Raw genomic sequence first — 27,974 nt, 5'->3', positions numbered from 1 at the left:
AGTCTCAAAGATGTTTCCCATGACAAAAATTAAAGTCAGAGGAAAATATTTCAAAGAAGAAAGAGAAAGGTTCAGAAAAAATGAAAAGGCAACAGAAAAGGATGAGAAATGAACTAAGAGAAGTATGAGAGAAAAAAACAAGAAAGAACAAATGTGACTGAAAACACAGTTGTGTGTGTGTGTGTGTGTATATATATATATATATATACACATACATACAGGTTTGACAACATCACCCAGAATGAAATAGAAAAAAACAATAGCATAAAAAAAGATTATAGACAACGTACTGGATATGGAAGAAAAACAAAGGAGATCCAATATATACTAATTGACATTTCTGAAAAAGAGAACAGAACAGATGGAACAGAAATGATTTCAGTAATATAAAAGAAAACAGTTTCCATCAATTAAAGCTTGAATCAGCATACTGAAGAATAACAGCATGATCCAGTAAAGTTTGGCACAACACAGTCAACACCAAGCCATATCCTTAAAAAGTCACTGAATATGAGGTAAAGAAAGATTTATGTGGACATGAAGAAAAGAAATTAAGTCACAAACGGGAATATCTGCCTGACTTCAGACTTCTTCACAGCAATGCTCAATGCCAAAAGATGGTGAAGGAATGCCAACAAAATTCTGAATAAAACAAAGTGTTACTAAATAGTTTATTAACTGCAAATTCAAGTCTAAAGGCCATAGATATTCTTAATAATGTAAGCAATACAGTAAATAGGAGTCCTTGGAAAAAATAAATCCAATGGACCAAGAGATGATTCAAAACAACTTCTATCAGCTTATTAAACAGGGTTGATCTTTAAATATGCAAATTGAAAATCTTTATTCACAATCTCTAGTTTTCAAACCATCCCAGTCAAATCCTCCTTTCTTGTTATCTCAGCTTGATCTCATCACTTTTCTAGTAATTTCAAGTATTTAGACTCCAACAAAGCTTCTTCTATCTCCTATTCAATTTAACTCTTATTTTCTTTTCACTCCAAGGTTGGGCATCTATGGCAGATGAGGGGTACCAGAGTACACCACTCTCAAATATGTCCTGCTGGCCTATGAGTTACTTCAAGTGAAATACAACTGAGCACAAGTAGACTAGGAAAAACTCTTTACTTCCCCTTAACTATCTAAAAACAGCCCAAATTTTCCCTTTGGTAAAATAAATTTATACTTAAAAAGGAAATTTCCATTCATAAAGATGTCTCTATGCCAGGAAGAGAGCTACTTCCAGACATAGCTCTTATCACCTGTGTTCAATCTGCATAACACAACAAACCTTATTAATCATACATTTCCTTCTGAAAGAGGACCTCAACTCCCTTCATTTTGACCTCAGTCTGTACATTCTAATTGATTAAGTTCTTCTTTCCAGCTTATCTCTTAACTCAGGCAAAAGACCTTGCTGGCCAGGAGGTCAAAGCATCCCGTGATGGGAACTGAAAATACTTCCTCAAGCAACAAGGACTGCCCTGACGACAGCAAGACCCCATGTGATTGACCCCAAGACAATGATCAACCTGACCTATGCTGCCCACCTGCAGTATAAGCCTAGAGGTATTTTCAGCACTTGAGAAACAGTCTTTGAGACCTTAGTCGGCTATCTTCCTGGTGACAGCTTCACTGGAATACATTCCTTTCTTATTTCACCACCGCTCATTTCTCCACCTCTGAATTTTATCGCAGCAGGTGGCTGAACCTGGTGCATTTGGGACCCCAAGGACCAGCTGCTCTTGAGTCCCTATGCCTCAGTCATGCTCCTATAACTCCTCCCCATCAAAGATGCTCAAAACCCCTTATTTTTTGTTTAGCATAAGATAGTATGTAATCATCTGGCCACCTTGAGCCACATTTTACTTTGCAGGTTCTACATGTAGTACATAATTAAAACTTTTTTCACTTGTCAATTTGTCTTTGATCAGTTCCATTTGTGGGTTCCAGCCACTAAACCTAAGATGGTGGAGGAACAAAGATATTTCCTCCACTACAGGGGTGTCCTTCCTTCTTCTCTCTGCCTTCCCTTGTCTCCTCCACATACCCTCCTTTTTCTGAGTCCTTTTCTTCTCTGGTACACTGTGGGGAGAGGAGAGACGGGTAAAAAGGGGTGAACAGCACTTAGGTGGTAGCTTTGGTGTTTATTTTAGAGTGTTACTGCTTCTCATGCACTCTGCCTGACAGAAATCCACATGGAGGTGTTCTTAGGAGGGGCACGTTTGAATTCTTTGGGGTCCTTCCAGTACCACTTTCTTCCTAGACAAGCAACTGGTGCTTTGGTAATCAGTAAGACCAAAGGTAAGACCTCTTTGACTCCAACCCAGCTCCTACCTGCCTAAGTCTACTCCAGAGTCTGTCTCCCCACTGAGATTCTCTTGCCTGGGAGGCTGTCTCCTTAGATGCCATACTAATAAGACAGCTCAACCAAGCTAGCTTGTGGGCACCCAACCCTCAGGAAACTCATGCATCTGGTCATGAAACATCTGGAGTACATGCTGCTCCACCAACTTTGCACTGTCTGCCTTACTTTCTTTCTCCAGTTTGTTTTTTTTGCTTATTTTATTTTATTTTATTTTATTTTTTATTTTATTATTTTTGGTCAGTCTCAGCTATCCACAGAGTAGAAGATCAGCAAGTTGCTCAAAGACAAATGAGTGGCCTGTCTCAGATTTTTTTCAGGCACCACAAATTTCTACCAATGATTCTTACATCATCCTTTGTTTCATCTTGCTGTGTTTGTGGGGAAGTGCAGAGGAGGAGTAGCACAGCACAACTCTTCTTACTACCCCATAATCTTCTCTCAGTTATTATCTTCTGCATATGTAGGCTGGAGTGGAGGTGATAGCAGGGCTGGAACTGCCACGCATCTTGAAAGTTCTGTAGAGTGTGTCTGGGATTCCTTAGTACTTGTCTCTAGAATGTTGGGGTACTTTCTGTTCAATTTGGAGGCTTTATCTCCAATTCTGGAAGATTTCTATTGTACATCTACTTCATGAACTCAGGAAAGAATGGAGAAGCTGTGGTACAGGACATAGGGTGAAATGTGGATTTATTTTAATAGTTTACTAATTATCAGAATTTTGGCTACAGAATAAAATGTGCTTTAAATTTTTAAAACATAAAAATCAAGGCTAACCAATATCAGGAGATGGAAGGAGGAAATGTGGAAGAAATTGCCAATTTTAAAAAATCTTTCATGGCAAGGAGTAAATAAATACACTTCAAAATTTAATTGTATGGTTAAAAATTATGCTTTCAATCCATCAGTGTTTTTTCCCCCTTAATTCTATTTTTTTTTTAATCTTAAGAGTAACTGGTTTCACCTTGAGGCGATTTTCACCCACCTTCCCTGGGGCACTTGGCCCTGTCTGAGGACATTTCTGATTTCCTGCTGGAGATGGAAGATGTTTCTATTGGTGTCTAGTGGGTAAAGGCCGGGGATGTGGCTAAAATCCAGGAAGGGATTAAGAACTCAAGAACTCACCAAAGTGATTTCAGTTGAAATTCAAATTACTTTCAGTTGAAACCATCTGAACTATCAAAAGCCACAAAAAAGAACCATCACCTACCCTTAAGAAGAGTCTCCTGAAAATGGAGCTGCCATAGATCCTCCTCTGAAGGATTTTCCCATTTGGGAGAAGACTGACACTTAGCATCAGAAAGTTTAAACGTAGCTGTCCACGAGCATCAAAAAGTCCCAAGAGATTCTTTCATACTTTTCCAATGATGCCCAGCCCTCCCTGCCTTTTTGTTAAGTTTATTTACAAATTCTTATCTCTGGCTCTTCAGTGAGTTACTCTTTACTAGTGCTCCCAAGTGCCTCTAAATAAACCCAAACTCTTCTATCAATCTCTATTTTCAGTGATTTTGCAGGCTCCCAAAAGTATCAGTAACCAAGGCCAATAATGCATATGTCTGCATAGTAGAAGAATGTCTTGGGGGCTGCTTGAAGTTGCCTTTCTGGGCTGAAAGGGATAGGCCAGTTCTCTCTTAATCTCCATATTCTTCCTCTCCTCCACTTTTAAGAGTAAAAACTCATAAAAAAATAAGGCCTCTGAAAATTCTTTAATAAAACTTCTTTTTATTCATTCCTTGCCTTTCAGGTGATGGTGTGTGTCCAGGGGATTGTCTCATTGTCTGCTTCACTTTGTCGGTTCTAATCTGTCCTCTGCACATGCGATGGAGACGTGCCATGGAGTGGAGGGAGGGAAGAGGCCTCACTTGAAGTTAGTTCCTTCCTTCTTTCATGGAAGAACAAAGCTCTTTCATCCTCGAATCTTCTATCTGAACAAAAGTTGCGAGAATTATTTTATCCCTAAAAAATTTCCTTGAATAATTTCCACCTACTGCATGAAACAATGGTCCCTTTTCACTTCTAAAAGGACTAAAAGACTAAAAAGTACATTTTTTTTTTTTTTTTTTTTTTTAATGGGCACCAAAGTAAAGCATATGTGCTCTATTTGGAGAATGCAGATGCCTCAAGCTGTGGCATTTCTTTCTCCAGCTCTCAGCAAGTGGCCATTTAGGCTTAATTGCTCCTCACAGCACAGTCCAATTAAGAACGGGCATCAGCAGGGTAAGGGCTATTTGTTAATCCATAAAAGGTATGAGAGACAGTACTTGTTTTGCCTGCGGTTTTTATTCACATGTTTGGGTGAAAATCTAAACAGCTGGAACTCTCAGCAAGTGATATGTGTGTGTATTTAATCTGTTGGTTATGGGCAAGATGAGGGTATGAACGTATTTCACAAAACCAAACTTTTCCTTCCCATACAAAGGAGAACTTTGTCAAGATATTGCTGAAGCCTACTAAAGTCTGAGATTTGAAAGTGTAGTGGGAGTCAGAGCTAACTTAGAGGAGAAACCTCTGAACCAAGGGGGTTTCTCTACAACACAAGGATGGCTTTCGTCCCTAGGAGAGTGATTTCCTTATTAAAGCATAAAATTCTAGTGGAACATATTGTGGGTTGTTGTTTTCAGCATTTGTTTTTAATTTTTTGAGAAATTGCTTTCTGTACATCACTTTGATGCAATACAGAGAGAAATGCCATTCTACACTGGGGACAGGAAAAACTGACAAGAAATGGGAAATGTGGGAGTGACAATGTGCCTCTTGCAATAGAATAATGCAAATAGGCAAATATGGGAAGAAGCATATATATCATGCCACAGTTAAATATTCTCCACTAGCTGAAAGGTATCTACACTTCCTTTCACGTGAAAAAGAATCTGAGGGGCAACAACCAGGCTGAGGGATGCCTACAGTCTCTCACAAGTCTAGAAGCTTCCATTTTCAGAGAAGGGGAAGATAGAAAACACCCTTGAGTGACCTGCCCTGTCGGGCAGCTCATGAAATCCTGGGGTCACGTCATAAGGGATGTTGTCTATAAAAGTCAGACATAAGTAGCTTTGGGAATTTGGGAAAGTAGGAAGAAAGGATATTTGATAGCTTTGCCTTCCCAGAACAGTGAGATTGGAAGCCAAAGACCTTTCATGATTTACATGTTGGTTGGCCTTTGAAGATAGAACTATCAGACCATTTCCTTGTTTTTTCCTTCCCAGTTTCTCATTTTCCTAACCCCAACCCCCTGGGGGATTCTCTTTCATTCATAGCATGTGTGACCTTGATCTTCCCTCTGCAAGCACAGAGAGAAAAGGAAGACCTGAGCAATTATTCACACATCTGGATGTTCAGCAGTCCATCAACCTGCATAGCAAGGGCTAGGGATTCTTTTTATGTTTTTCAACTAAATGAAAGCCCCCCTTTATTTTTTCTCCCTTTGGTTTTGTTTTTACCTTACTGTCAATTTTTAACTAACATAGCTCTTGCTGATTTCAAGACTGTATCTACCATCATATTAATGATTCCTCTCTGGAAAATGCCCTCACCCACCTGCCTCTCAGTCTGTATCCTGGTGGGTTGCTGGCTTCAGGTAATGATATTTACCAGGCTCATTGAAATGTCACACTTAGGACTGAGCCCTATAAATTATTATTGTGCTCATGTTATACTGTAAAGATAAAGGTCAGATCCGAGCTCCGATTTATTCACACCCATGAAGCACTTCTGAAAGGAGAAAAATAAGCTATTGGGTCTTTCAGTTGAAAGTACATACAAATGAGGGTAGGGTGGTTTTTGGTTTTGTTTTTCAACAAAGCAAAAGAAAGGATCAGGAAACCAGTAGGTTTTGGAACTAATAAAAGAAATTAGCTCATCTAAGGTATATAAGGACTACCTTCAATTTTTGGCACATATTCTGACAGGAAGACTAAGGGGAAACTACTGAGAATTAATCATTGCATAGTGATTGAGTAGGTCACCTTCTTTCTCCTAGGACAGAGATAGCCCTCTAGTTCCACAAGGAAAGCTGTTTTCTGGCTGGAAAGCCATCATTGGAGCTGAGCACCTTTATGCATAGTTGGTCATAAAGTACGTGGCTTTTACCTTCAACTGAAGATTCAAAGAGCAGGATTACTAACCAGTACTAGATCCCACTTGCCTTAAGACCAAAGAGGCAACTCAGTGAGGGGAGATGATGACTGGGGATATTCAAGTGGCCCTCAGGTGTGGATGGAAAGTCAGCACTGGGTAATGTGAAGTACACGTTATTGGTGTCAGCCACGTCCAGCTCTCTGAATAAGTCACAGGCTGAGTGTTGTTAGCTGTCAGCACTTAATAAAAAGTCCCAGACCATCTACATCAAATGATTTTTCTTCCCATAAAATGTGGCTTTTGAACTTTGAGAGAATCTACTGGGCTTACCCCATCAAAGAATTCACAATCCTTATCCAGATACTTGAGCTGTGAGTTGGAATCACAGCATTGTGACTTCTTTACCCAAGACTTTGAGGCTTACTTTCAAACCAGAGGCTAACAGATAAGCACTGCTAAATATAAGTCATTTTTAAATCATCTTTCCTTCAACAAGCATTTATTGAGTGATAACTTTTCCAGGCACTGTTTTAAGCACTGGGATATATGACTGAACAAAACAAACCAAGAGCCTTGCCCATGTGAGTCTTAGATTCTAGCAGGAAAGAGAAACAATATATAATAAATCTAATAAATAAGTTCATTATGCAACTGAAGGAAATTTTTAAAATTTCTTTATCTTCTATCCATCTTGGGTTCACTGGGCGGGGTTTTATAAATTAGACTGACAGAAGACAGATTAAGAAGAGGAAAAAATAAACAGAAGCTTATGAAAATGTGCATCACACATATACATGGAAGTATTTGTTGATGAGTAACTCAAAGGGATAGTTAGAACTCAGGCTTGTATAGTATCTTAGTAAGGAACAATACTTTTTGGGGAAGTGACAAGACAAAAGAAAAGGACTTTGAGATTTAGGGTAGCAAACAGTCAGAAGATAAATATAAAGGATAACTAATGAAAGATAAAGGCTAATTAGTGAAGTTTGTTAGGTAAGTTCCTCTGGTGCTGTCTCTGGGCTGAGAGGAGTATAGCATTATCTCTGGTGATTAACTTCTGTCCTTCCTGGTAGAGAAGGGAGGGGAGACATCTTTGCAAATGTATGCCCTGTTAAGGCAAATAGTGGGAGGACAGAGAGATTTTCTTATGTTTCTTTCTTCTTAAAATTGCCTTCAGCTCAAAATAATCCTTATACCAAAACTGCAAGCATTGGGGTGGCATTTTCTTCCCAGCTTCATGGTTTATTAGAAGGCTATGAGTACTATGGGAAAAAAGAAAGTGAAGAGCAAAATAAGGGGATCAAAAATGTGCCAGTATTGCAGTTTTAGGGTAAGTGTTGCAAAGCTGGCCTCACTGAGAAGATAACATCAGAAAGACTCCCTTCTTATCTAGACCCTACAAATGTTCCCAGCAATATCAGGAGAGCTGGGCTGCAATCAGCCTTGATATAGATTACATAGTGTGGGAGGAGCTGCTGTCTTATAAAAGGAGCTACTAAGAGAAGAGTGGGAACAGCACTACAGTTTTTATCTATTTCTTCCTGGTGCAGAAAAGGGTGATGTGGGTAAAGAGAGATTGGAGGCTTTAGAACATACCAGGGATGAAGTGCTCTCTATTTCTTGGCGTGACTTTTATACGATTTTTTTTGGTTGATACCTCATTTCTGAGCCACTAGATGGTATCCACAGAAAACCACAGTTTTAATTTAGAGATGCCAGTGCAAAAGTATGTTGCAGAGCTTCTATAGAGAGCTTTTGTTCAATCCACTTGAAGTCTGTGAGTGTTTGGTTCTTTGTGCGTGTATGTTGGCACATACATGAACAGAACTACTCTTTTCTTGTTAGTAAAAGATGCTATCTCTATGCAAGTTTATGTAGATTTATTTTATACAGATAATGATTTGTAATCATTGCCTTATTCATGTACTCAGTTCTGTTAATAATTAGAGTTTGTGATATTTCTAAACTGTGGAACTGATTCTACAACATGTCTCTTTTTTGTGCCACCTAGAGTAAGGCTCTTAAAATTGTTTGGTCGTTCAGAGCATTTCTAATGGAGACTGACTATTTAATTCCCTTCTTTGAGGGAACTTGGAGTCTGATAAGTAATACGTCAGAAATGATTATGGAAAAGCAAACCATGAATGTGTCCCAAAAGAATAAGTATGTCTTTGGGAAATGAAAAGAATCTTCTGAATTTCCATCCTGTCACATGTTAAATTGAGACCATTTAGATGAGATCATACCCTCTGCAGTGCCCAAGTTGGATGTTTGAAAACAGACTGTCCTCCCCATTTCTTCTGAGTGTGCAGGCAAGAGTGCCTACTGTTTTCTAATACACTTTCTGTTTTGTTTGGCTAGGGATAAGGTGGGTTGCTATAGGATTTGCAATAGGCTGGTAGTAACTTTTTGTTTTAGAGTAATGATACATCTTCTGGGGATCAGGCTGTGGGACAAAATGCAGAGCCACACTTTTGCTGAAAGGGAGCTAGAGTGGGGGTAGGAGGTGTGGGAGGGTGAGCAGACACCCTTCCTGCCAGAGGAAAAAGGAGGGCCTGGTATGGAAGATCTGAGCTCATTTCAAGTTCTCCAGGCATTAAATACGAAGGAAAAGTCATCAGAAGCTCCAAAGAAGAAGCAGGGATTGTACAGGTTCAGTTTCTCCCCCCAACACACTTCTTGCTGTCAGAAGCAAACACCAGCTTTGCTGAGTGTCTATCTGTGCTGTTTAGGTTAGCCAGCCAGCCTTGGACTCCAAACTCTAAATAGGAATTCCTGTTCCCTTCCTCACCATGTGGCTCTGGTTCAGGCCCTTGACTCACTAGGTCTCTGTTTCCATCAAGAAAGTAAAGATAATACTATATGTCCATAACAAGAAAGTGGGTGAGAGTTCTGTGCTTTGTAGGGAAAAGGAATTAATACTCTAATTCCTCTTGCTATAATGCAGGCATAGAAAAATAAGGACTCTTGAGAAGATTATGTTATTTATAAGGAAAAGTTTTTAAAAATTATATAGGATGGAATAAAAATATAACATATTCTCAGTTTTTGCTGTACATATATACTGAATTGCTTCAGACCAATAAAGTACTGCAAAAGTGATGGGTATCACTGTCATGATTAGGTTTCAAAGGCTGACTTTCCAATAGGCAGAATTTCTTCACTGCCTCCTCATCTTGCATGCTTTGGTGAAGCAAGCTGCCATGCGGGAGAGGACTAATGTGGCCAGAAACTGAGTGTGGTCTCTGGCCAACAGCCAGAGAATAACTGAGGTCCTGAATCCAACAATTTGTGAGGAAAAAATACAGCCAACAACTATGTGAACTAGGAAGTGGATCCTTCCCTAATCAAATCTTCAACTAGTCATAGGAAGACTCACAGATAAATAAGAAGAGTCTGATCTCTCTTGCCCTGGCAGGTGCATGAAATGTGAGTTCTGGAAGGTTGAGCAAAAGCAACCCAAACCCTTTTAGGATAAGCTAGGAGCAGACCTAGACACGAGACATTTGGGAGCTATGAAGGAAACTGCAAGAGTTTAAAATTCCAAAATAAAACTATTCGAGCTATGAATAAGCTTGAAGTTTCCCATATCAATATGAGGAAAGGAAGAGTCAGGAAGTCAGGAAGTAGAAGGAATGAGAGGCAAATGGAAAAAACCATAGAGGTCTCCCATACAGATGGCAAAGAATCTGCTCCATAGACTTGATCAAAATAAGCCCAGAAGGGTTAGGATGAAATACAAGAATGCACTTTCTCATGCTTAGAGACAGACCCTGATGAGATGAAGTCATGATTAAAAATTGGCAAATTCATGAGAAAAGAGTCCCAATTCAATTTAACTTATATATGTACCTAAATTGTACTCTAACTTGGGGGATCTTATATAACTATGATTCATTTTCTTTAAAAGATTGATGCTTAAAGGAAAGGAATAGGAAATGTTTTTTAAAATTCAAAAGTTATAATTCTACCTTCTATTCTTGTCCACTGGCATCCAGGTCACTTCCCCAGAGATCACCAAAATAAAGTTTCTTATATCCTTCTAGAGGTACTGTAAGTAGAGCCAAATAGATAAATGGACTAATCTTTTTAAATGCCCTTTAAAAACTGAAATGGTAGCTTACCACATACACTATTGTGTACTTTGACTTGTTCTGTCTCTTAGCGATATATTTTTGTACCTCGTATCAGTACATAAGAAGATTCTTTATTCTTGTTTATGGTCGTACAATATTCCAGCATATTAGCATTCCATATTCTACTTAATCATTTACCTACTGATAGATACATAGGTAATTTTCAATCCTTTTGCTACTCTAAGCAATTCTGTAACTAATACACTTTTTGTATGCATCATTTTGTGCATCTATATCTGTGGGATAAACTGATGGAGGTGATATGCTGGACCAAAGAGTATGTGTATGAATTATTTTGACAGATTCTGACAAATTATTCTCTGTAGAGTTTATACCAAGTTACACTCCAATGAGCAATGTATGGGAATGCCTATTTTTCCCACTCACACTAATACTGCACCAGTAAACTATTTGATCTTTATCTTACTGGTAAGTGAAAAATGATCTCCGTGTAGTTTAAATTTTTATTTCCCCTATTATAAGGATGTCCTATGTTTCAAAATCACATTTTTTTTTTCTGTGACTTGACTATTTATGTCCTTCCCCTTTTTATCTATTTGTTGACTTTTATCTGGTATTTGTAGCAGTTATGTGTTAGGAAAACTAGCTATAACCTCCAAAGAGTTCTCCTAGTTAGCTGCTTGTTATATCATTTTGCTTGCTGTGTGTTGTCCTGCCAAAAGTTTTTAATTGCTGTGGTTGAACTGAACAATCTTTTCTTGAAGGCATCTGGATTTTGTCATGCCTCTAAAAGCCTGCCCCAGGAAGATATGACAAAAATTCACCACATTTTCTTCTACTACTTTTACAGTTTTAATTTTTAACATCTAAATATTTATTCCATCTAGAATTTATCCTTAACATGTGAGGTGTAGATCCAGATTCATTTTATTTTTCCAGATGTCTATTCGGTTGTGCCAATACGATTTATTGTGCCTCTCAGAAGTACATGATTGTTTTTATATAGCTTTTACATGTTTTTTATTTTTGGCTGTGTGTGTGTTGCTATTTTAATGGGGTTGTTTTCTTTTTTCTTTTCTTTTCTTTTCTTTTCTTTTCTTTTTTTTCTTCTTTCTTCTTCTGATATTATTTGTGCATATAGAGACTATTTATTTCTCTACATTAGTTTTATACCTACAGACATTTTCCATTTCTTCAGATAAATTTTCAGTTGCTTCTCTTGGATTCTCCAGGTGGGGAATCATATACTTGTAATAATGAAAGTTTTTTCTCCTTCTTTTCCAATTATTATACATTTACCCTTCTGTGTTCATCAGCCCCCTCCAACAAAATAAATAGTTATGATCATAAAAAGGACTCCATTTGTGACATTTGGGACTGGGAATGTCCTTGGGTTTCCCATTAAGGAGGATGCTGGCTCTTGGATTAATAGTGATAAAAGATAACAAATTATCTATCCTATTTTATTAATCATTTTTTAAAATCCAGAATGAATGTTGACATGCTTTTTAAAAGAATTTATGCAATTATTTTCCCTTATATTTATTAACGTGAATTATACTGATAATATAATTAATATTTTAGATAAACAGAATAATGTCTCCCAACAATATCTACATTCTAATCCCTGGAAACTGTGAATGTTACTTTATATGGAACTGCAGATGTGATTCAACTCCTTGAGATGGAGAGATTATCCTGGGTTATCTGAGCAGCCCTCAATGTAATTACAAGTATTTTTATAAAAGGGAGGCTGAGGGAGATTTGACGCAAAACAAGGTCATGTGACACTGAAGCAAGATGCTATGCTTTGCAGATGGAGGCAGGGGCCAGGAGCCAAGGAATGCAAGGAATAGAGCTCTAGAAGGTGGGAAAGGTTAGGTACTGATTCTCCACTGGAACTTTCAGAGGGAGTCTGGACCTGCTGACAAATTGATTTTGCCCCAGTAAAACTGATTTCAGACTTGTGAGCTCCCAGACTGTAAGAGAGTATGTATGTTGTTTAAGCCACCATGTCTGTGGTGTTTTGTTACAACAACTACAGGGAACTAATACAATATTTTGGATCATTCAGTTACTGAGCCTATCTTACACTTCTAAAGGAAAGCCCATTTATTTATGATGGTTTATTCTTTCAATGTGCAGCTGGATTCTGTATTGAAAATTGAAATATGTCATCTTATGTTTTAATACATCTTAAAACATCAACCTGGCTGTCCTTACGAGAAGCAATAATTGCTTTGTGGTTGTAAGTATAACTTTTGGAGTTAGAAAGTCCAACTTATACATACTGGCTATGTTTTTTAATCTCTAGAGATTAAAAAATTTTAATCTCTCTGTGTATTAGTTTTCTAATCTGCAGAATGGAATGATAATAGAACCTTCCCTAACAGACTTTCTGTAGAGAATTAAGTGAAAAAAAAAAAGTACACATAAAGCACTTAGAGCAGTGCCTGAAATATAATAGATGCTATTTAAGTGTTTGCTTTCATTGCTGTTCTGCTGTTATTTTAACATAATGCTCAGGTATTGTTGCAATCATGGTGAGAGAATACGTCCCTCTTCGGAAACAGACATTCTCATGAGTATCAGCTGCCCAGTGTGTTCTACAGGGTCCTCCCCTTGCACAGTCCCTTTGCACAGATCTGACATGCACTCTCTCCTCTCCTCTGGGCTGCTGCTCCACTTTTTGTTTCAGTGACTGTGAAACAAAGCACCCCAAAACTTAGTGGAGTAAAGCAACAGTAACTTATTATTTCCTAGAATTCTGTGGGTTGTCTGGACTCAGGTGGTGGCTTCTTGCTGGTATAGGCTGAGGCCACTCATACAGCTGCACTCTGCTGGGAGATTGGCTGAGATCCAATGTGCAAGATAACCTCTCATCCTCCAGAACCTCTCTCATTGTGGCCTCTCACTCTGCAGCAATCTAACTTGAGCTTTTTCAAGCCATTTCAAGACATCAAAAGCAGGAGCTCCCAGGATTCTTGAGGACGTATTACTTCTAACACAATCTCTTGGTCAGAGCAAGTCATAGGTCAGCCAAAATTCAACAGGAAAGGAAATAAACTATGCCCCTTGACAGGAGGTGCTTATGGAGATGGGAGGAATTACCAATGGCGGGGCTGGGTACTGTATACACATGGTACATCCCACTGTCTTGTGTATAGGATCCTTGGAAGGATAACAATCGGCTTGTAGTGCAGGCATCTTGCACAGTGTACACACCTACCAGGGGAAACACATGCATCCTTGCCAGAGTGAGTCCTGGGAATGCTGCCATTTATCCTCTCAAATTTTATATACTCCAGCAGCTTAAGGTGCTCTGCAGTGCCAGTGCTTTCAGAGAGAGATGCTCAACAGTCCCATGTGTAGAGGAAGGGGTTACTGTGTGGTCAACCCTCCCTGTTTAAATAGTTTGAGTGATTTTTCTTGGGGTTTCTCTCCTTCCCTTGACTTAGTGAAGGGAATCACTACTTCTCTCCTCTCCCTCACTGGTGAACCCAGTGGTGATGGACAATCACTGTCTAAAGACGAAATGACTAACTAAAGATTGGGGAAACTGTGTAACACTATGTAACTCTCCACTTATTTCTTGCCCTCTCTCCTGTTTAAGTCTCTTAAAAGAATTAAGCAGAATTATGAAATGTGAGAGCTGGATTAACCCAAGACAGATAGCCCAGTTCAGTGACTTCCAACTATGCTTCACAGACTATTTAAGATTTTATTAGGCTCCTCCTACAGTATAAGAGCAACAAGGAGGGAGGAAGAGGACTTCCAGCAACTCCCTCTCCTTCTCCAGCTTTTGTTTCACAGACTTGGTTTTCATGCAGTTTTGTTTAAACAAGAGTTTTACCATTAATACCAGTTTGAAATTTCTGAGAACAAGACTCAATGACGTTAAGCTCCCTGTTCAGGCAGAGCTGGATAGGGAAGCAGTGCCATCTGGGCATTTCCTGAGGAGACAGTGTACAGGTACTAACTACCTCCCTGGAGGTGTAAGATGATGCAGTGATCTATGTTTACCAGACCTCTGCAGGATTTATGGAATGTGAAGGTATATAAAGATAAGCTGCATGGGTGTGGGGTGTGGAAACCTCAAGGAAGACTTGTGATGTCAAAAGGAAGACTGGTGATCTCAAACAGGGTCACAAAACTGCTTTTAAGGAAGACAGAGCCAAGAAATTGCCCAAACTGCCCTACATGTTTTGATAACTAGGGTCTATACATTTTCTTCCTCTTTCCACACCTAGTTTTCAGCCTTCCCCCTAAATTTTGCACAAACATTTAGAGTCTAGGTTTGAAGGGGCATCAACATTTTCACTTTTCCTGTACCACTCACGGGAGGTCCTTGGTGCCCCCAGGAACTTGGATGGCTAGCAGCTAAGCCAGAGTGAGGAGCCAAGTCTCCAGAATCCTATTCCAGCACCTTCTCTCACTATGAAACTTCTCCTTTATAAAGAAGCCAGCATAATGATGCTTATCCGTATACAAAGGACAAACACAAGAAACTTGTCTTCCCACTGCCTCATTTTCTTTATTCAAATAAATCAAGAATATAGTTTCTCTTTCTTCCAGCTATTATGAGGCTTGCTGATATACTGTGCATGACCCTTTGGATAAAGGCATAATGTAAAACAAAATTGTATTAATAAGATATTGCTAATATTAATCAATATGAAATGCAATAGTGTTCTGGGGTGAGAAAGTCAGGAAAGAATGGTGTAAACTCTTCTGGGACCTGCAAGACCAGACACTTTCCAATGCTTCTTGGTAAATACTCAGCCTAGAAACGGTCCCCCAAAGTGCAGTAAAGCATGCAACTCTAATGTCTGTGTTACATGGAAATTATGGCTTAGAAAACTCTAGCAAATATCTTCCATCATGAAAACAGTGAGAAATGTTAAATTTCATGTAACTACCAGTTAGAATGGAAGCTATATCACATTCTGTGCTCTATGTGATAAGTACTTAAATAGGTCAGGGTCCTTATATCCCTAATCTATAGGGCATATTCTAATTGAACTTCTTAATGTGTCTGATAGATGGGAAATAGTTCATTTTGACCTTGATTCCAGTCTTTGGTTCATATAACCTAATGGCATGATATTACTAGTTGTGTTTCTTTTCTTTTTTTTTTTTTTATTCATGATAGTCACAGAGAGAGAGAGAGAGGCAGACACAGGCAGAGGGAGAAGCAGGCTCCATGCACTGGGAGCCCGATGTGGGATTCGATCCCGGGTCTCCAGGATCGTGCCCTGGGCCAAAGGCAGGCACCAAACCGCTGCGCCACCCAGGGATCCCTAGTTGTGTATTTTATACAAGTCTGTAATAAAGACCCTATTTCCAAGGAAAGCAATCAAAAATTTTTTTAAATTGTATTTATTTATTTGAGAGAGGGAGACAAGGAGGATAGGGGCAGAGGGAGAGAATCTTAAGCAGACTCAGGGCTCTATCTCATGACTCTGAGATCATGACCTGAGCTTAACTGACTGAGCCACCAAGGTGCCCCTCAAAATTTTGTTTCTTATATTTTTCCATTTGGCTATTAGAAGCTTACATTGATAGACATCCACTCATTAAACCAAGAGAACATGGTTGTATTATTTTCATTTTGCAAAGTGAGCTGAGTTACATGCGGATTGAGCAACTTCTCTGAGTTTACATAAGCCATGGATAGAAATGTGAATCAAACCAATCATCCTGATTTGTTAGGCTTTCCAAAAAGTATAGAATTTATTTTATTTTATTTTATTTTATTTATTTTATTTTATTTTATTTTACTTTACTTTACTTTACTTTACTTTACTTTACTTTACTTTACTTTATGAGAGAGAATGCAAGCAGGGGGAAGGAGAGGGACAGGCAGACTGCACACTGAATGTGGAGCCTGATGGGGGGGCTCGACTGCACAACCAAATCATTACTTGAACCAAAACCAACAGTTAGATGCTTAACCAACTGAGCCACCAGACACCCCTAGAACATTTTAAAGTTTAATTCTGACCCCATCAAGCCCCAGTGACACATATATTCTATGTATCTCTCTCTCTTGCTCTCTTGTTTTATGTCTATCAGATATTATTCACTGGATATTCATTTTCTGAGGCTGGGAGCACAGGGTTAGAAAACCACTAAGCTAATTGAAACTGAAACCAAAGCCAAACAAGTGACTACGGGCTACCGAGGCCACATGTCAGCGTTAGATTCATAAATACAGCTGCTCTAAAGGCCTAAAGAGAACAACCAGCCCCTACCTCATAAGCATTCACACTTAAAGCAAAGCATAATACTCCATCTGATCCTAAAGATGAGTTAAACAAACATCTCAGGGTAAGGGGATGGAGCTGTGTTCTTTTTTTTTTTTTTTTTTTAATTTATTTATGATAGGCACACAGTGAGAGAGAGAGAGAGGCAGAGACACAGGCAGAGGGAGAAGCAGGCTCCATGCACCAGGAGCCCGACGTGGGACTCGATCCTGGGTCTCCAGGATCGTACCCTGGGCCAAAGGCAGGCGCTAAACCGCTGCACCACCCAGGGATCCCGGAGCTGTGTTCTTTGTAGCTCTTCCCCTCTTTGATTTCTACTTCCCCTGGGGTCACTCCCCTTTTGTCTCCTTATAGGTGTGGTTGTCCTCCACCAGTTCTTCATATCCTGCTAGTCCTTGGGGTTATGCCCTAGTCCCTCCTCTCATCTCCACCTATACTCTCTCCCTGGGTGGTTTTGTCGATATCGTTGGGTCAGTTACCATAAACATGTCAATGATACCAAAAGGTGTGTTTCCTTGCTTTAAACATCTCCATAAAGCTGTTCCTTGGGCCGTTCAAATTGGATATATCTCACAGTGAGCACATTATATATTCCATTCCTCACCTCTTCCACCTACCCTTCGGTCCCATGCCATACTCTCTTACCTATTATAGTAAAAAGCATTGTCATTTGGTTCAATCAGCCAAAAACTGGAGGCCATGCTTAACTCTTTCTTCCCCATCAACGTGCCACATTTAATCCATTGCAAAGCCCTGCTAATTTTACTACATATCTCTACCATCTGCCCACCTTGATTCATCTCCACTGCTACCTTCCTAACCTAAGCTACTGGTCTTATACTTGCTGCCTCCAAACATAACGTGCATCCGTTACCCCTCCCTCACCTAAGGGTACCACACCACCTGAGAGAAGGATGTGAACACCCAAAAGATAAGAATTCTGGTGTTGGCTCTCCCTCTTACTGCCTGTGTGAGCTAAGGCAGGGCACATGAGCTCCCAAAGACCTACCTGCCTCCTCTGTTACAGTGGGAATAAATAACAATTTGCTTTCTAAGGAGGTGGGGGCTGAGACAGGTGATCTCCAGAAAGCAGTTAGTATTAAGAGCACTGATTCTATGCAAAAGCTCAAATGTACTCACACATTGAAGTAATAGCCATACACAGATGAAATCCAAACAGTATCACTAGAAATCCAGTGACAAGGGCATTTTGGGATAGACATTTTTCATACCTTTGGCCACTAAGTACCTTTTAAAGATTCTGTGTTGTGCCATTTCCCATCTTTTGATTCCCACAACTCAAAATAGATGGGACAAACTAAATTTCTCAGCCTTCTCAGCCTGGAACAAGGCTATGCTCATGTTATTCACTCCTGGCAAAACACACCTTTTCTGAGATTTAAGTTAATAAAAAGGTAACAGGAAGACAGAATGTCCATTCTGACAAGGAGGGCAGAGAGACATTCCTCTTTTAGAGGCAACATCAGTAAGAGTAGAGTGTCAGCACTGCCACGCCTCTGCTGTGCCGTTCCAGCACAGAGCCTCTGCCAGGGGCAGGAGGGTCCTTGCAAGAGGAGTGTCTGATGGTTTAATCTGGGCATGATTTATGGCTTCAGAGCCTCCAAGCTGATTCTCTGACCTTCCTGGAGATTGTGTAGGCTACCTAATGTTCTTTAATAAATTATATATTTGTTTAAACAAGCTATGAGGTCTCTTTTATTTGTAGCCACAGAGGAATGCTGCTCCTTCAAGTCTCAGTCAGAGCACCTTTTTCTCTGGGAAGTCTTCCCTGTACCCCAGATTACACTAAATGTGTCATGTGCTCTTAGGGTAGACACTACTTTTCTTCTTCTAACAGGTACCATGTCTATAGAGGTGTTTCAAATTGTTTGATTGTCTTTCCTGCTCTACTGTAAGCTCTGTAAGGGCTGGACTATGACCGCCTTCTTCCTTCTTGTCTCCCCAGCACCTAGTATATTGTGTAGCACATAGTAATCACTCAATACATGTTACCTTGAATCAAATTACTGACATCTAAATGATTCATGCTGTGGTTAAAGACTAATTTTCTTCATTTTTCTCTCATTAGAGGTGAAAAATAGCTGCTCATTGTCTTCATTTTTTTCATAAGACTGAAAGGTAACCTGGTAACCAATGTGGAGGTTACCAGAATTTTTGTATATGGGCCTGAATCATTACCAAGCCTCCTTGAATTCTTGAAGTTGCTGATTTCATGAAGTTTCTACTTCTAAAGACAAAGATAGGGGTTTTTAGATAAAGATAATTAGATTAATGATATATGCTCCACTCAAATAATAATTAACCCACAAGGACAAAGAGAAGGATGTCCCAAGCAAACAAAGGAAACTGCCAGATATGGCAGAGGAAGGGAAGTCGGAGACCAGGGTGTTTATGGAGGTAGGGGCCAGAAAGAGTCATCTTCCCTACCTACATCACGGCACAGTGTCAGGCACAACAGAACATGAGGATAAGGTGCAGGCAGTGGTGTGCTCAATTCTTACAAACATCTCTCTGAAAATAAAAGCACAAAAGAAAGAAAAGGAAAAGAAAAGAGAAAGAAAGAAAGAATAAAACAAGTCCAAGTTTACAGGATTTACTGATTTTTGTGGTGGAAGTGTACCACTATAGCCAATTTCAAGCTACCAACATGCCATCACTGAATGTGGGATTGATTGAGAAGAAATGTGCATGACTGGCTTTTTGTCTGGCAGGAGCTGGTTCTGACACATCATTGGGTGGGGGGCCAAAAATAGAAAGATTGATCCAACTTTAGTGTGAAGAGAGGTCAATGCTCAAAATCTATCCCCCATTCCATACAAAGAATGCCATAGCTTGGCGTCCACCATCTCCTCACTATACATACACACAGGACTTAGAAAACAGAATAGGCTTGGAGATGGAAATCCACATCTCTAGATAGGAATTAAGAGTACTAGAAAGTAATTATTTAGGAATATTTATAACAGCTTTTATTTTTTAGTGATTTTAAATATATATGTATATCTGTATGTGTGTATGTGTTGTTTTTATAAAATTTTAAATTGCTTTAAAGGTCTATTGATAGGTAAAGCAAAATATTTAAAATGCCTTCTGAGGAGTTAACATGAAGTATAAGAATAGCATTAGCCTGAAGGGCACAAGGGAAGAAATCAACCCATACTCTTGTTAAGTTTCCCATACTGTTCATGAAGAAATAAAGTTCTGTTTGAAGGGAGACTTTGAGAACTTAGCGATACATACTGTAATTTCTAGGTCAACTACTAAATAAATCAGAAAGAGTCAATACTAACATGTAACCAATTCACCTAAAAGAAGCCAGGAAATGAGAAATAAAGGAGCAAAGAACAAATGGGCTAAAACAAATACCAAGATGAAAGATTTTAACCCAATCATTTAAGTACTTAAATTAAATGCAAATGAATTCAACACACCAATTAAAATCTTTTAAAGTGAAAACTTCAGTGTTTCCGTTGCACTAGCTTAGCTGCATTTCAAGTGCTCAGTAACTAAAATCTTACTGAACAGCACTGGTCTAAAGAGTGACTAGCTCTGAATGAACCAGGAGGATGGAGCAATCCAGGAGAACAATTCAATAATGATAATATGTAGATTACAGATGGTGCTAGTAAACTAGTTAGACAATTGGAATTTCCAAGGAAAACAAAAAAAATTGATTAGGAAAGTAAATGCAGTCATAGTGTACTTGACCATGTAGTGAACAGTTATTTACATGAGCAGAATTGCGTCAACACTGGAAGTGATTTATTCTAAACCAGTGGATAACTATATTGGGAGGATGTGGAGAAAAGAGGGAGTTAGTGATGAGAGAGTGCTGACCCTCATCTATGTAAGAAGAGACCACTAGATAAAAAATAACATTGAAAAAAAACTGTATGTATATATTTCTGGGAACACGGAGGTGACCAACATGGTGAGAAATTGAGGGAGTTTCCCAGTAGAAAGAACAGGATGTGGGATGGAGTAAGGTAGAAAATTTCTGTTTGTCCTAAGCTTATGGGGGTGTATTTGATTTTTTAAATATACATGCATATATTAGCTGGATGAAATAAAATACCCGTACAGCTCAAGAAAGACATGTTTGCTCCCCAAAGAGAACAAACACAGAGGCTAGAGAATCTGCACTCCAGGCACTACATAGCAGGGAACCGTCTATCCCCACTTTACATACGGGGTTGCTCAGAGGCAGAGTGGTCTGCTGGGATGGGATTGAGGGTGAGGACTTACTACTTGATTTCCAATCTCTTTGTTCAGGCTGCTCTTACAAAGGCTGGAGTGTGGGGCAACATAGCTGAAGAGATTTAAGTCCAAAAATAAACCTGACCAAGTTGGTAACGATGACAATTTAGTCATTACTACTAAATAACATTTCCCAAAGGACACAAAGGTACCCAAAGTTTTACACTTTTAATATGAAAAGTTTACCCTGAGTAGAATGTCACTCTGAGTAGACGGTAGCCTGATGATTATATATATATATATACCTCCAATCACAGAGCCAAGATTTTACATAATTCAGGACACGATCTTCCTTTTGGTGCTGACTCACCTATTTGCTCTCCTTCCTATCTAGTCTACTGTATGGCAAAATTGTTCCCAGTTTTACATCTTGCGATCCACTCAGCAGAATGCTCCATCAGGCAGTTAACTGTCTGAACTGCCTGCTCAGTAATACGTTGTAGCAAAAGGCAATTTTATACCTGGATCAAGATTTGGCAGACCACCAGGAAGATTTAAAGATTTAAAGTTCACAGAAATGACACAGCAAATGGTTGGAAACCACTGGTTCCACCTCTCTGGCCAATGTCATCTCTGACCCCAGAAGAGAATGGAGCACAGAGAGGCCCATTCCCCACGGCACTGCACACCCTCACAAGTCTCTGCAGGGTGTGTGTGTGTGTGAAGATAAACTGTTTTACTGAAGAGGAAACTGTTCTTTGAGAGGTTAAGCCACTGGTTGCATTTGATGGGAGGAGAATAAGGAGGAGCTCTTCTATTTCTATGTCCCTGTTTCTGCCTGCCTCCCTCAGTAACTCGTGTGCTAAACCTCCACTGGTCATGTATAGTGTCTAATCCCAACTGGATTCCTACAAGGGAGGGAGAACTGCCTACCGGAGTCATCTGAAGCCTACCACCCAACAGCTGAGAAGAGGAAACAACTATTATTGGTAAACAATATAACACAAAATGTATTGGAGGTTGTGAAACGTTACACCATTTGCCAATAGTCATAAGAAGTAAGCAAAAGAAATACAAATTTCAAGTGTCCAGCCACCGTGGCACCCACAAAGTTGTCTTTTCTTGGGTGGTTTTCCCTATTGGGATACTTGCAATGTTAGTCCCTTTCTTGCCTCATGACACTACCATCTATGATCTGATCATGAATCTGAGAATCACTGTAGACTCTTACTCCATAATAACCTCCCCCTTTTCACTACCCTCATGTGATCCATCACACAGTGCTATTAATTGGAATTCTGAAGTATGTCTCAAGTCTATCTTCCTCTAGTCATGAGGGGGGCTCTAGGGTCGACTGTCCAGGCGGCCACCGGAGCTGTCTCTGGGTCCCTACTCTCCAGTAATGTATGGGAGCGCTCCTGCTACCCAGCCCACACCAACCAGCATCACACACCTTTGTATTGCAACTACTCCCAAACAGATGTGCTCTATGCCCTCCAGGTAGCCTCTTGCTTTTGGTTTTCAGGTGTTCTAGAAAGTAAGGTTTAACATTTTCATGTTGTTTACCCTATTTTCTTCTTCCTCTTTGTTCAAGTCCTTTGACCATTTTCAAACCTTGCATTATTTTTTTAATGTTTTACTTAATGATATCTATATTCATATTTGAACAATTCTCTTTAGAAGGAAATTATTTAATATTTCTTTTCATATTTCGAGTTACTTTTAGAAGTAAAAAAAGTGAGTGAAAATAATGAAATTATTCTGTCAAAGCATTAAATAATATCCCAAGGTGGAATTTCCCTAGAAATTATCTACATAAAATGAGTATACTTTGTCTTTAGGACGTTAGTGCTGAACCATATTATCATCAATGTGAATTATTATTGTTTGTAAATAACACTGAAAATAATCAAAGGACTAAAGTTTAGAAAGGAAGGTAGGAAAAAACAGCCAATCTCACACCTCACATCCAGACCCTGGTGTTAAACTTTACCAAAGAATGCCATGTTCTCTGAAATGTTTCTGTTATGCTTCCTCAATTATTGGTGTTAGAATAAAACTGATAACGTCATTATGATTATCACTCAAAATACATCACCGAGTATAGAAGGTGCTAATGCTATGTATTTTTATCTGAGTGAGGGGGAAGCGGGGGGGGAAGAAGTTTCTAGGTCTTCCATTTGTATTTTTAAAAATTTCATTAGAAAATGAAAGGGACAAAGAAAATCCTTTGGTTAACTGCAAAAAAAATTGTTTTAACCCTTTGTAGTCTCTCCAATCTGTTTCATATAGCAAGCTACAAAAGTTGTACTGCCTTTCGAATTCGAGCCCATTTCCTCAGGACAGATAAAAATCATGGTGAATTAAACATCTACCACCTGGAAATACTCCAGATTCTTGATGCTCTGACTTTCCCCCTATTGCCTGTCAATTGCTCATCAGGATTAGAGACCAACTGCTCTAGAAGGTGGGTCTGCGTGTTTTATTCAAGTTCCTGCCTGTTCCGTTAGGTTAAAGCTAATCTGCATCACTTTCCATTTTCAGCCACCAACTCTATCTGTAGCTGCTGTGACATTTTTACACAAGGAAAGATGTATGCTGCCCATCTGTCATGTAAGGACATAATGTAGCTAAACCATCTACCCTGTCTCATACCACATGGGGAGTGATGAAGACACAAAGGGCCGGGTTCGGTTTCTCCTCGGGGAATTGGTGGCCAGAGTTACTAACTTGTATGCTGCACTCTCAAGAAAATGGCCATCAGGTGAGCCACCATCAACAGGCTGCAGAAGCACCTCTCCAAGTGGTGGGTCTGGGCTCTGTTTTCAAAGTCTGAGCGTCAACTGTCAGTTTTGTCCCTAACTTAGAGAATCAGGCTCACCTTCCCAGGTCAGTGGGCAGTGTAGCAGAGAGAGGGCTGGGCTTGGAGGTCTGGGGTGGTCACTTACTGACTAGAGGGGAAATGTCTTCACTTTATCACCTTTGGCTTATCACTAAAAACAAAAACAAAGTATTCTAAAAGGGGACTCACATACCATATCCCCCCCACCCCAAAGCCTGTTACTGTATATGGTACAGAAACGTGGTCCTTAGAAATTCAGCTATGGGCAAAGGAAACTGGCCTGAAGGATGAGAGCTCAGAGGTACCATCACCCATGCTAATCCATGTCCCTCCTCCACTGAGGGGGGGAAAGCTTTCTTTCACAGCAGGCTCTTGTATGTGCCTGCCACAGCGAATTACTAACATACCCAGGGAAATGAGTATTTCAATAGTAATTTTGTTTTCTAGTGGCTTCGCTTCCCATAACACCCTGGGCAGAGAAGTATTTATACAGTGGGATGCGTGCTGTAGGATGATGATGATGATGATTTTCAGGATCTGGTTTTTATATTAAATAATAGCTGAAGCAGTTTGTATCATGACTTTCTTTTATAGGTGAAAATGCCACATAATACAAGTTAAGGCTTCGTGAGCCAATATATTTCATCGCCCAGCACCATAATCTATTAAGCCAGAGATATTTTCAGGGAATTGCCTTAAATCCTTTGGTGGTTTAAAGTAGCTTCAGAGGGATTAGTGGCTTAGAGGTAATTGTTATTGCTAATATTTTATTTGAAATGTCCTGTTCAGCAAAGGTAATGTGACATTTTGCTCACTGGAAATGCTGTCTTTCTAGGGAAAGGCATGAGTCAAAAGGTCAGTGTCTCGGAGAAGAAGGGAAGGGAGCCCATGAAACAAAGGACAAGGGCCTAAGCTAGGTGATCAGCACAAGATAAGCGTGTCAGGGCTGACTTTTCTGTACGTGGACCTTGGGGAGCAAGAGTGTTAATTTTACATGAATTGTGAGATTAATCTAGATAGATAATCAGCTCTAAAGGGAAACCTTAGATGCATTTTTAATTTTTTTTAGTAAGTAAGGAAAATAAAACTCAAGGAGGTACGTCTTTGTAGGCCTACCCTCTTCCACCAAGGCAGTAAATGTTGGAGCTCGCTCTGCAGGGGCATCTCAGTCTCTAGGCTGGTGGATCTCAAATATAGAGTTTCTTAAGAAATCAGATAGGGTGCTTGTTGAGAAATAAAAATTCTTTGGGATCTACACCTACCAACTTTGATTCTATAGTTCTGAGATGGCTCTAAAAAACCTGCATTTTAACCAGAGAGCTCCAAGGGATTCTGATCCAGGGATTCATTATCTCTAGAGAAACACTGGGTTAACCAGTCCTTTACTTGACCATGGTACCATGTTCTCAAATTTCTATCTATGGCCCACATGCATCCTTGGAGTTCTATACACTTACATCAAAATGGCAAGCAAAATTCCCACTTGAATGCCCCAGTAATGGCACCATTGCCCATCCAATTCTACAACACAAAATGTAGATGGCACCTCCCTTTCTTGCACTATGCCCACTGCATCACTGCTCTGACACCGGTCCCAGCTCCCATTGGAACTTACCACATCTTGTCTGGACCACAACACTATGGCACTAACCAGTCTCCCTCCATCCACTCTTCAATTTGCTTCCTTCACTGAGCCAGAGGGGCTTTTGCAAGTTATGTTTTAATGTGGCACAACTTCCTGTGAAAATGCTTCAGTGACTTTTTATCACCTCTTGGATTAGGACCGAAGTCCTTTCTTTGGCTCCCAAAGCCCTACATGGTGGTGACCACCCAATCACCTCTGCAGTCTTGACTCACACAATTTTCTCTCTGGCTCTGTAGTCTAGCCACAGTGCACTTTCTTCTTTTTCCTCAAAGGAACCACATTCATTCTGGGACAGGGCATTCCTTCACCCAGAGCCAGCTTTTTCCTCTCCCCTTCCCTTGGACTAGTGACCACCTGCAGCTGTAGATGATATCTCACATTTTGCTTTGTGAACTTCTAACCTACCTCAGTTTTCCTTAAGATATATCTTCAAACAATGATATACTTTGTGTAATGACACCTTTAGTTCTGTGTTTGGTTAATGCCTGCCTTTCCCTAGACTGTGAGGCCCACAAAGGCAGCAATTAGGGCCTTTGTGGCTCACTCTTGTATCCCTAGGATCTGCCACAGTGCTAGGTGCATGGAGATACCATTTAATACTTGTTGAATGACTGAACTATGTAAGACATATTGAAAAAAACAATTTCATCTGAACTTCTTTAGATAGAGAAACCAAAGTAGACCTAGCAGAGACAGACACTGGGGATTTCAGGCAAAGTCCTTTACCAGTGGGCTGGATAATATAATTATTGTTTAAGCATCACCATTAAGTATATACAAACTGTACCCAGGCATATGACTTTAAGCTCAAGTTAATTTTCCAGTGATAAAGGGATATGACATTTTAAAAAAAGAATGGTGATCCTGATTAAGAAATCCTTAGTTTTTACTCAGCATTAAAGTATTTAGAATAATGAAAGCTCTTCAGGGGCACCTAAGAGCCACCTGGGTGGCTTAGTCGGTTAAGCATCTGCCTTCAGCTCAGGTCATGATCCCAGTGTTTTCTGGAATGAAGTCTTGCATCAGGCTCTCTGCTCAGTGGGAAGCCTGTGTCTCCCTCTCTCTCTCTCCACCTGTTGCTCTGCCTACTTGTGCATTCTTTCTCTGTCAAATAAATAAATAAATAATATCTTTTACAAAAATGAATGGTCTTTAGTTTATTATACAGAGTCAGAAGTTGGGTGTCATCTTGCTGGGCCATTTCCCTTAAAACAATATTAATCCAATAATATTAATCCAATTTATGGTGAGGGTTCTCAGGGGCTTGCTGGCTCACTCAGAAAATTCTTTATCCCAATTTTTACACTGATTCTGAAAAGAAAGATCAACTCCAGACGTCTTGAAACTGTTGGACTCTGCTGGACATATAGTTGAATGCACTTGTTACATGGATCAGCATTTTAGGTCAGCCAGATTCTGTGTGTCACTGGGGCCTATCATTTGCTAGTTACAATTCTTTCTTTATGATGTTTTCTTCAAAAAAGGCCAGAGGATTTTTCAAACAGAAATTACAAGCTCAAAAGAGATAGAAGAAGCAGACAAATAACAAAAAGACCTTTAGAGTTAAGACCAAAAGGGGAAGTCACTAAAAATTAACAAATGGAGAGGATGGCATGGGGGTAACATTATGTTTATAAAATAAATTATACATGTGACATTATTATAGATCCAGAATATGATAAAGCATTGGAGCTGCTATGAATCTCTATTTCTGATATTGCAGAACTCAACCCAAAAGGAGAAAATAATCCATTTAACATTCCTGCTTCATGGGAAGACATCTGCCCACTTCCACAGTGTCTGGAGGAGCTCCTAGTTCTTCGCTATTCCCCATCAGTATGTGACGGAACCAACTTTAAAACTGCACCAAAGCAGTGAGGAAAAAGGCTGGGTCGAACATTTTGGGTTTCTCTATCTGCTATACTAGACACTTTTATACAGGTTTAAGTTTGTGAACTGAAAAAAACAGAGAATTTGTATTCTGGAAGGTTGTTCTCTGGCAAATGTGAAACCCCAGCTCCCATGTGTAGGGATTTTAGGGAGAAAATCCCTAAAGAGAATGATATAGGGGGCTCCCCTCAAAATGCAGAGCTAAATGAGCCTATTCAGGATGATGGCTGCCACTGACAGGCTCTCCTTCATGTCCTGTGCCTCAGAGCAGCTCACAGTGGTCCACTGTGACTGTAAGAGGACAGATAAGGAGCACAAGACATCAGAAGACTGTAAGGTAAAAGAGAGAGGTCAAAACTATGGGAGAAAAGCAATGTGTAGGAAACAGAGACAACGCACAGATCTGAAAACCTGAAAAAATACCTAGTATCTTTAGAGAAATAAAAGAAGATATTGTATTTATGAAACAAGAATAACATGGTATAAAAAAGAAAAATATCAAAAAACAAAAAAGTTTCCTGGAAATAAAAAAATATATATAATACCCAATTAAAAAAAAAAAACTCAACAGAAAGTT

At 39.6% G+C, this 27,974-nt stretch overlaps 4 long non-coding RNA genes across 7 annotated transcripts in view; 2 read left to right on the top strand and 2 right to left on the bottom strand.

Moving 5' to 3' along the window:
• The window catches only part of LOC102152336, a 30,525-nt gene extending 25,626 nt beyond the window's left edge, over positions 1-4,899 (top strand). For 2 of the 4 annotated variants that reach the window (XR_005355595.1, XR_005355593.1), the window contains 2 exons: positions 1,388-1,569; positions 4,110-4,899. This is a non-coding gene — a long non-coding RNA (uncharacterized LOC102152336). The remainder of the gene's footprint in view (positions 1-1,387; positions 1,570-4,109) is intronic. The other 2 variants (XR_005355596.1, XR_005355594.1) reach the window with 1 other exon arrangement.
• Positions 1-27,974, bottom strand: part of LOC119871109 — a 189,150-nt gene that overhangs the window by 98,393 nt on the left and 62,783 nt on the right. The window lies entirely within an intron of this gene.
• LOC119871110 lies at positions 590-21,652 on the bottom strand. The gene is made up of 3 exons (XR_005355592.1): positions 21,391-21,652; positions 2,716-4,290; positions 590-2,085 (listed from the first exon to the last, which is right to left on the bottom strand). It is a non-coding gene; the product is annotated as an uncharacterized LOC119871110 (long non-coding RNA).
• LOC102152398 lies at positions 21,088-27,930 on the top strand. Its single transcript, XR_005355597.1, has 4 exons — positions 21,088-22,009; positions 23,290-23,487; positions 23,565-23,784; positions 27,231-27,930. It is a non-coding gene; the product is annotated as an uncharacterized LOC102152398 (long non-coding RNA).

This window comes from Canis lupus, chromosome 2 (genome assembly GCF_011100685.1).
Source record: "Canis lupus familiaris isolate Mischka breed German Shepherd chromosome 2, alternate assembly UU_Cfam_GSD_1.0, whole genome shotgun sequence".
Classification (NCBI taxonomy): domain Eukaryota; kingdom Metazoa; phylum Chordata; class Mammalia; order Carnivora; family Canidae; genus Canis; species Canis lupus.
Note: the sequence above shows the minus strand (reverse complement) of the source record. Positions and strands in the feature narration are given on the sequence as shown.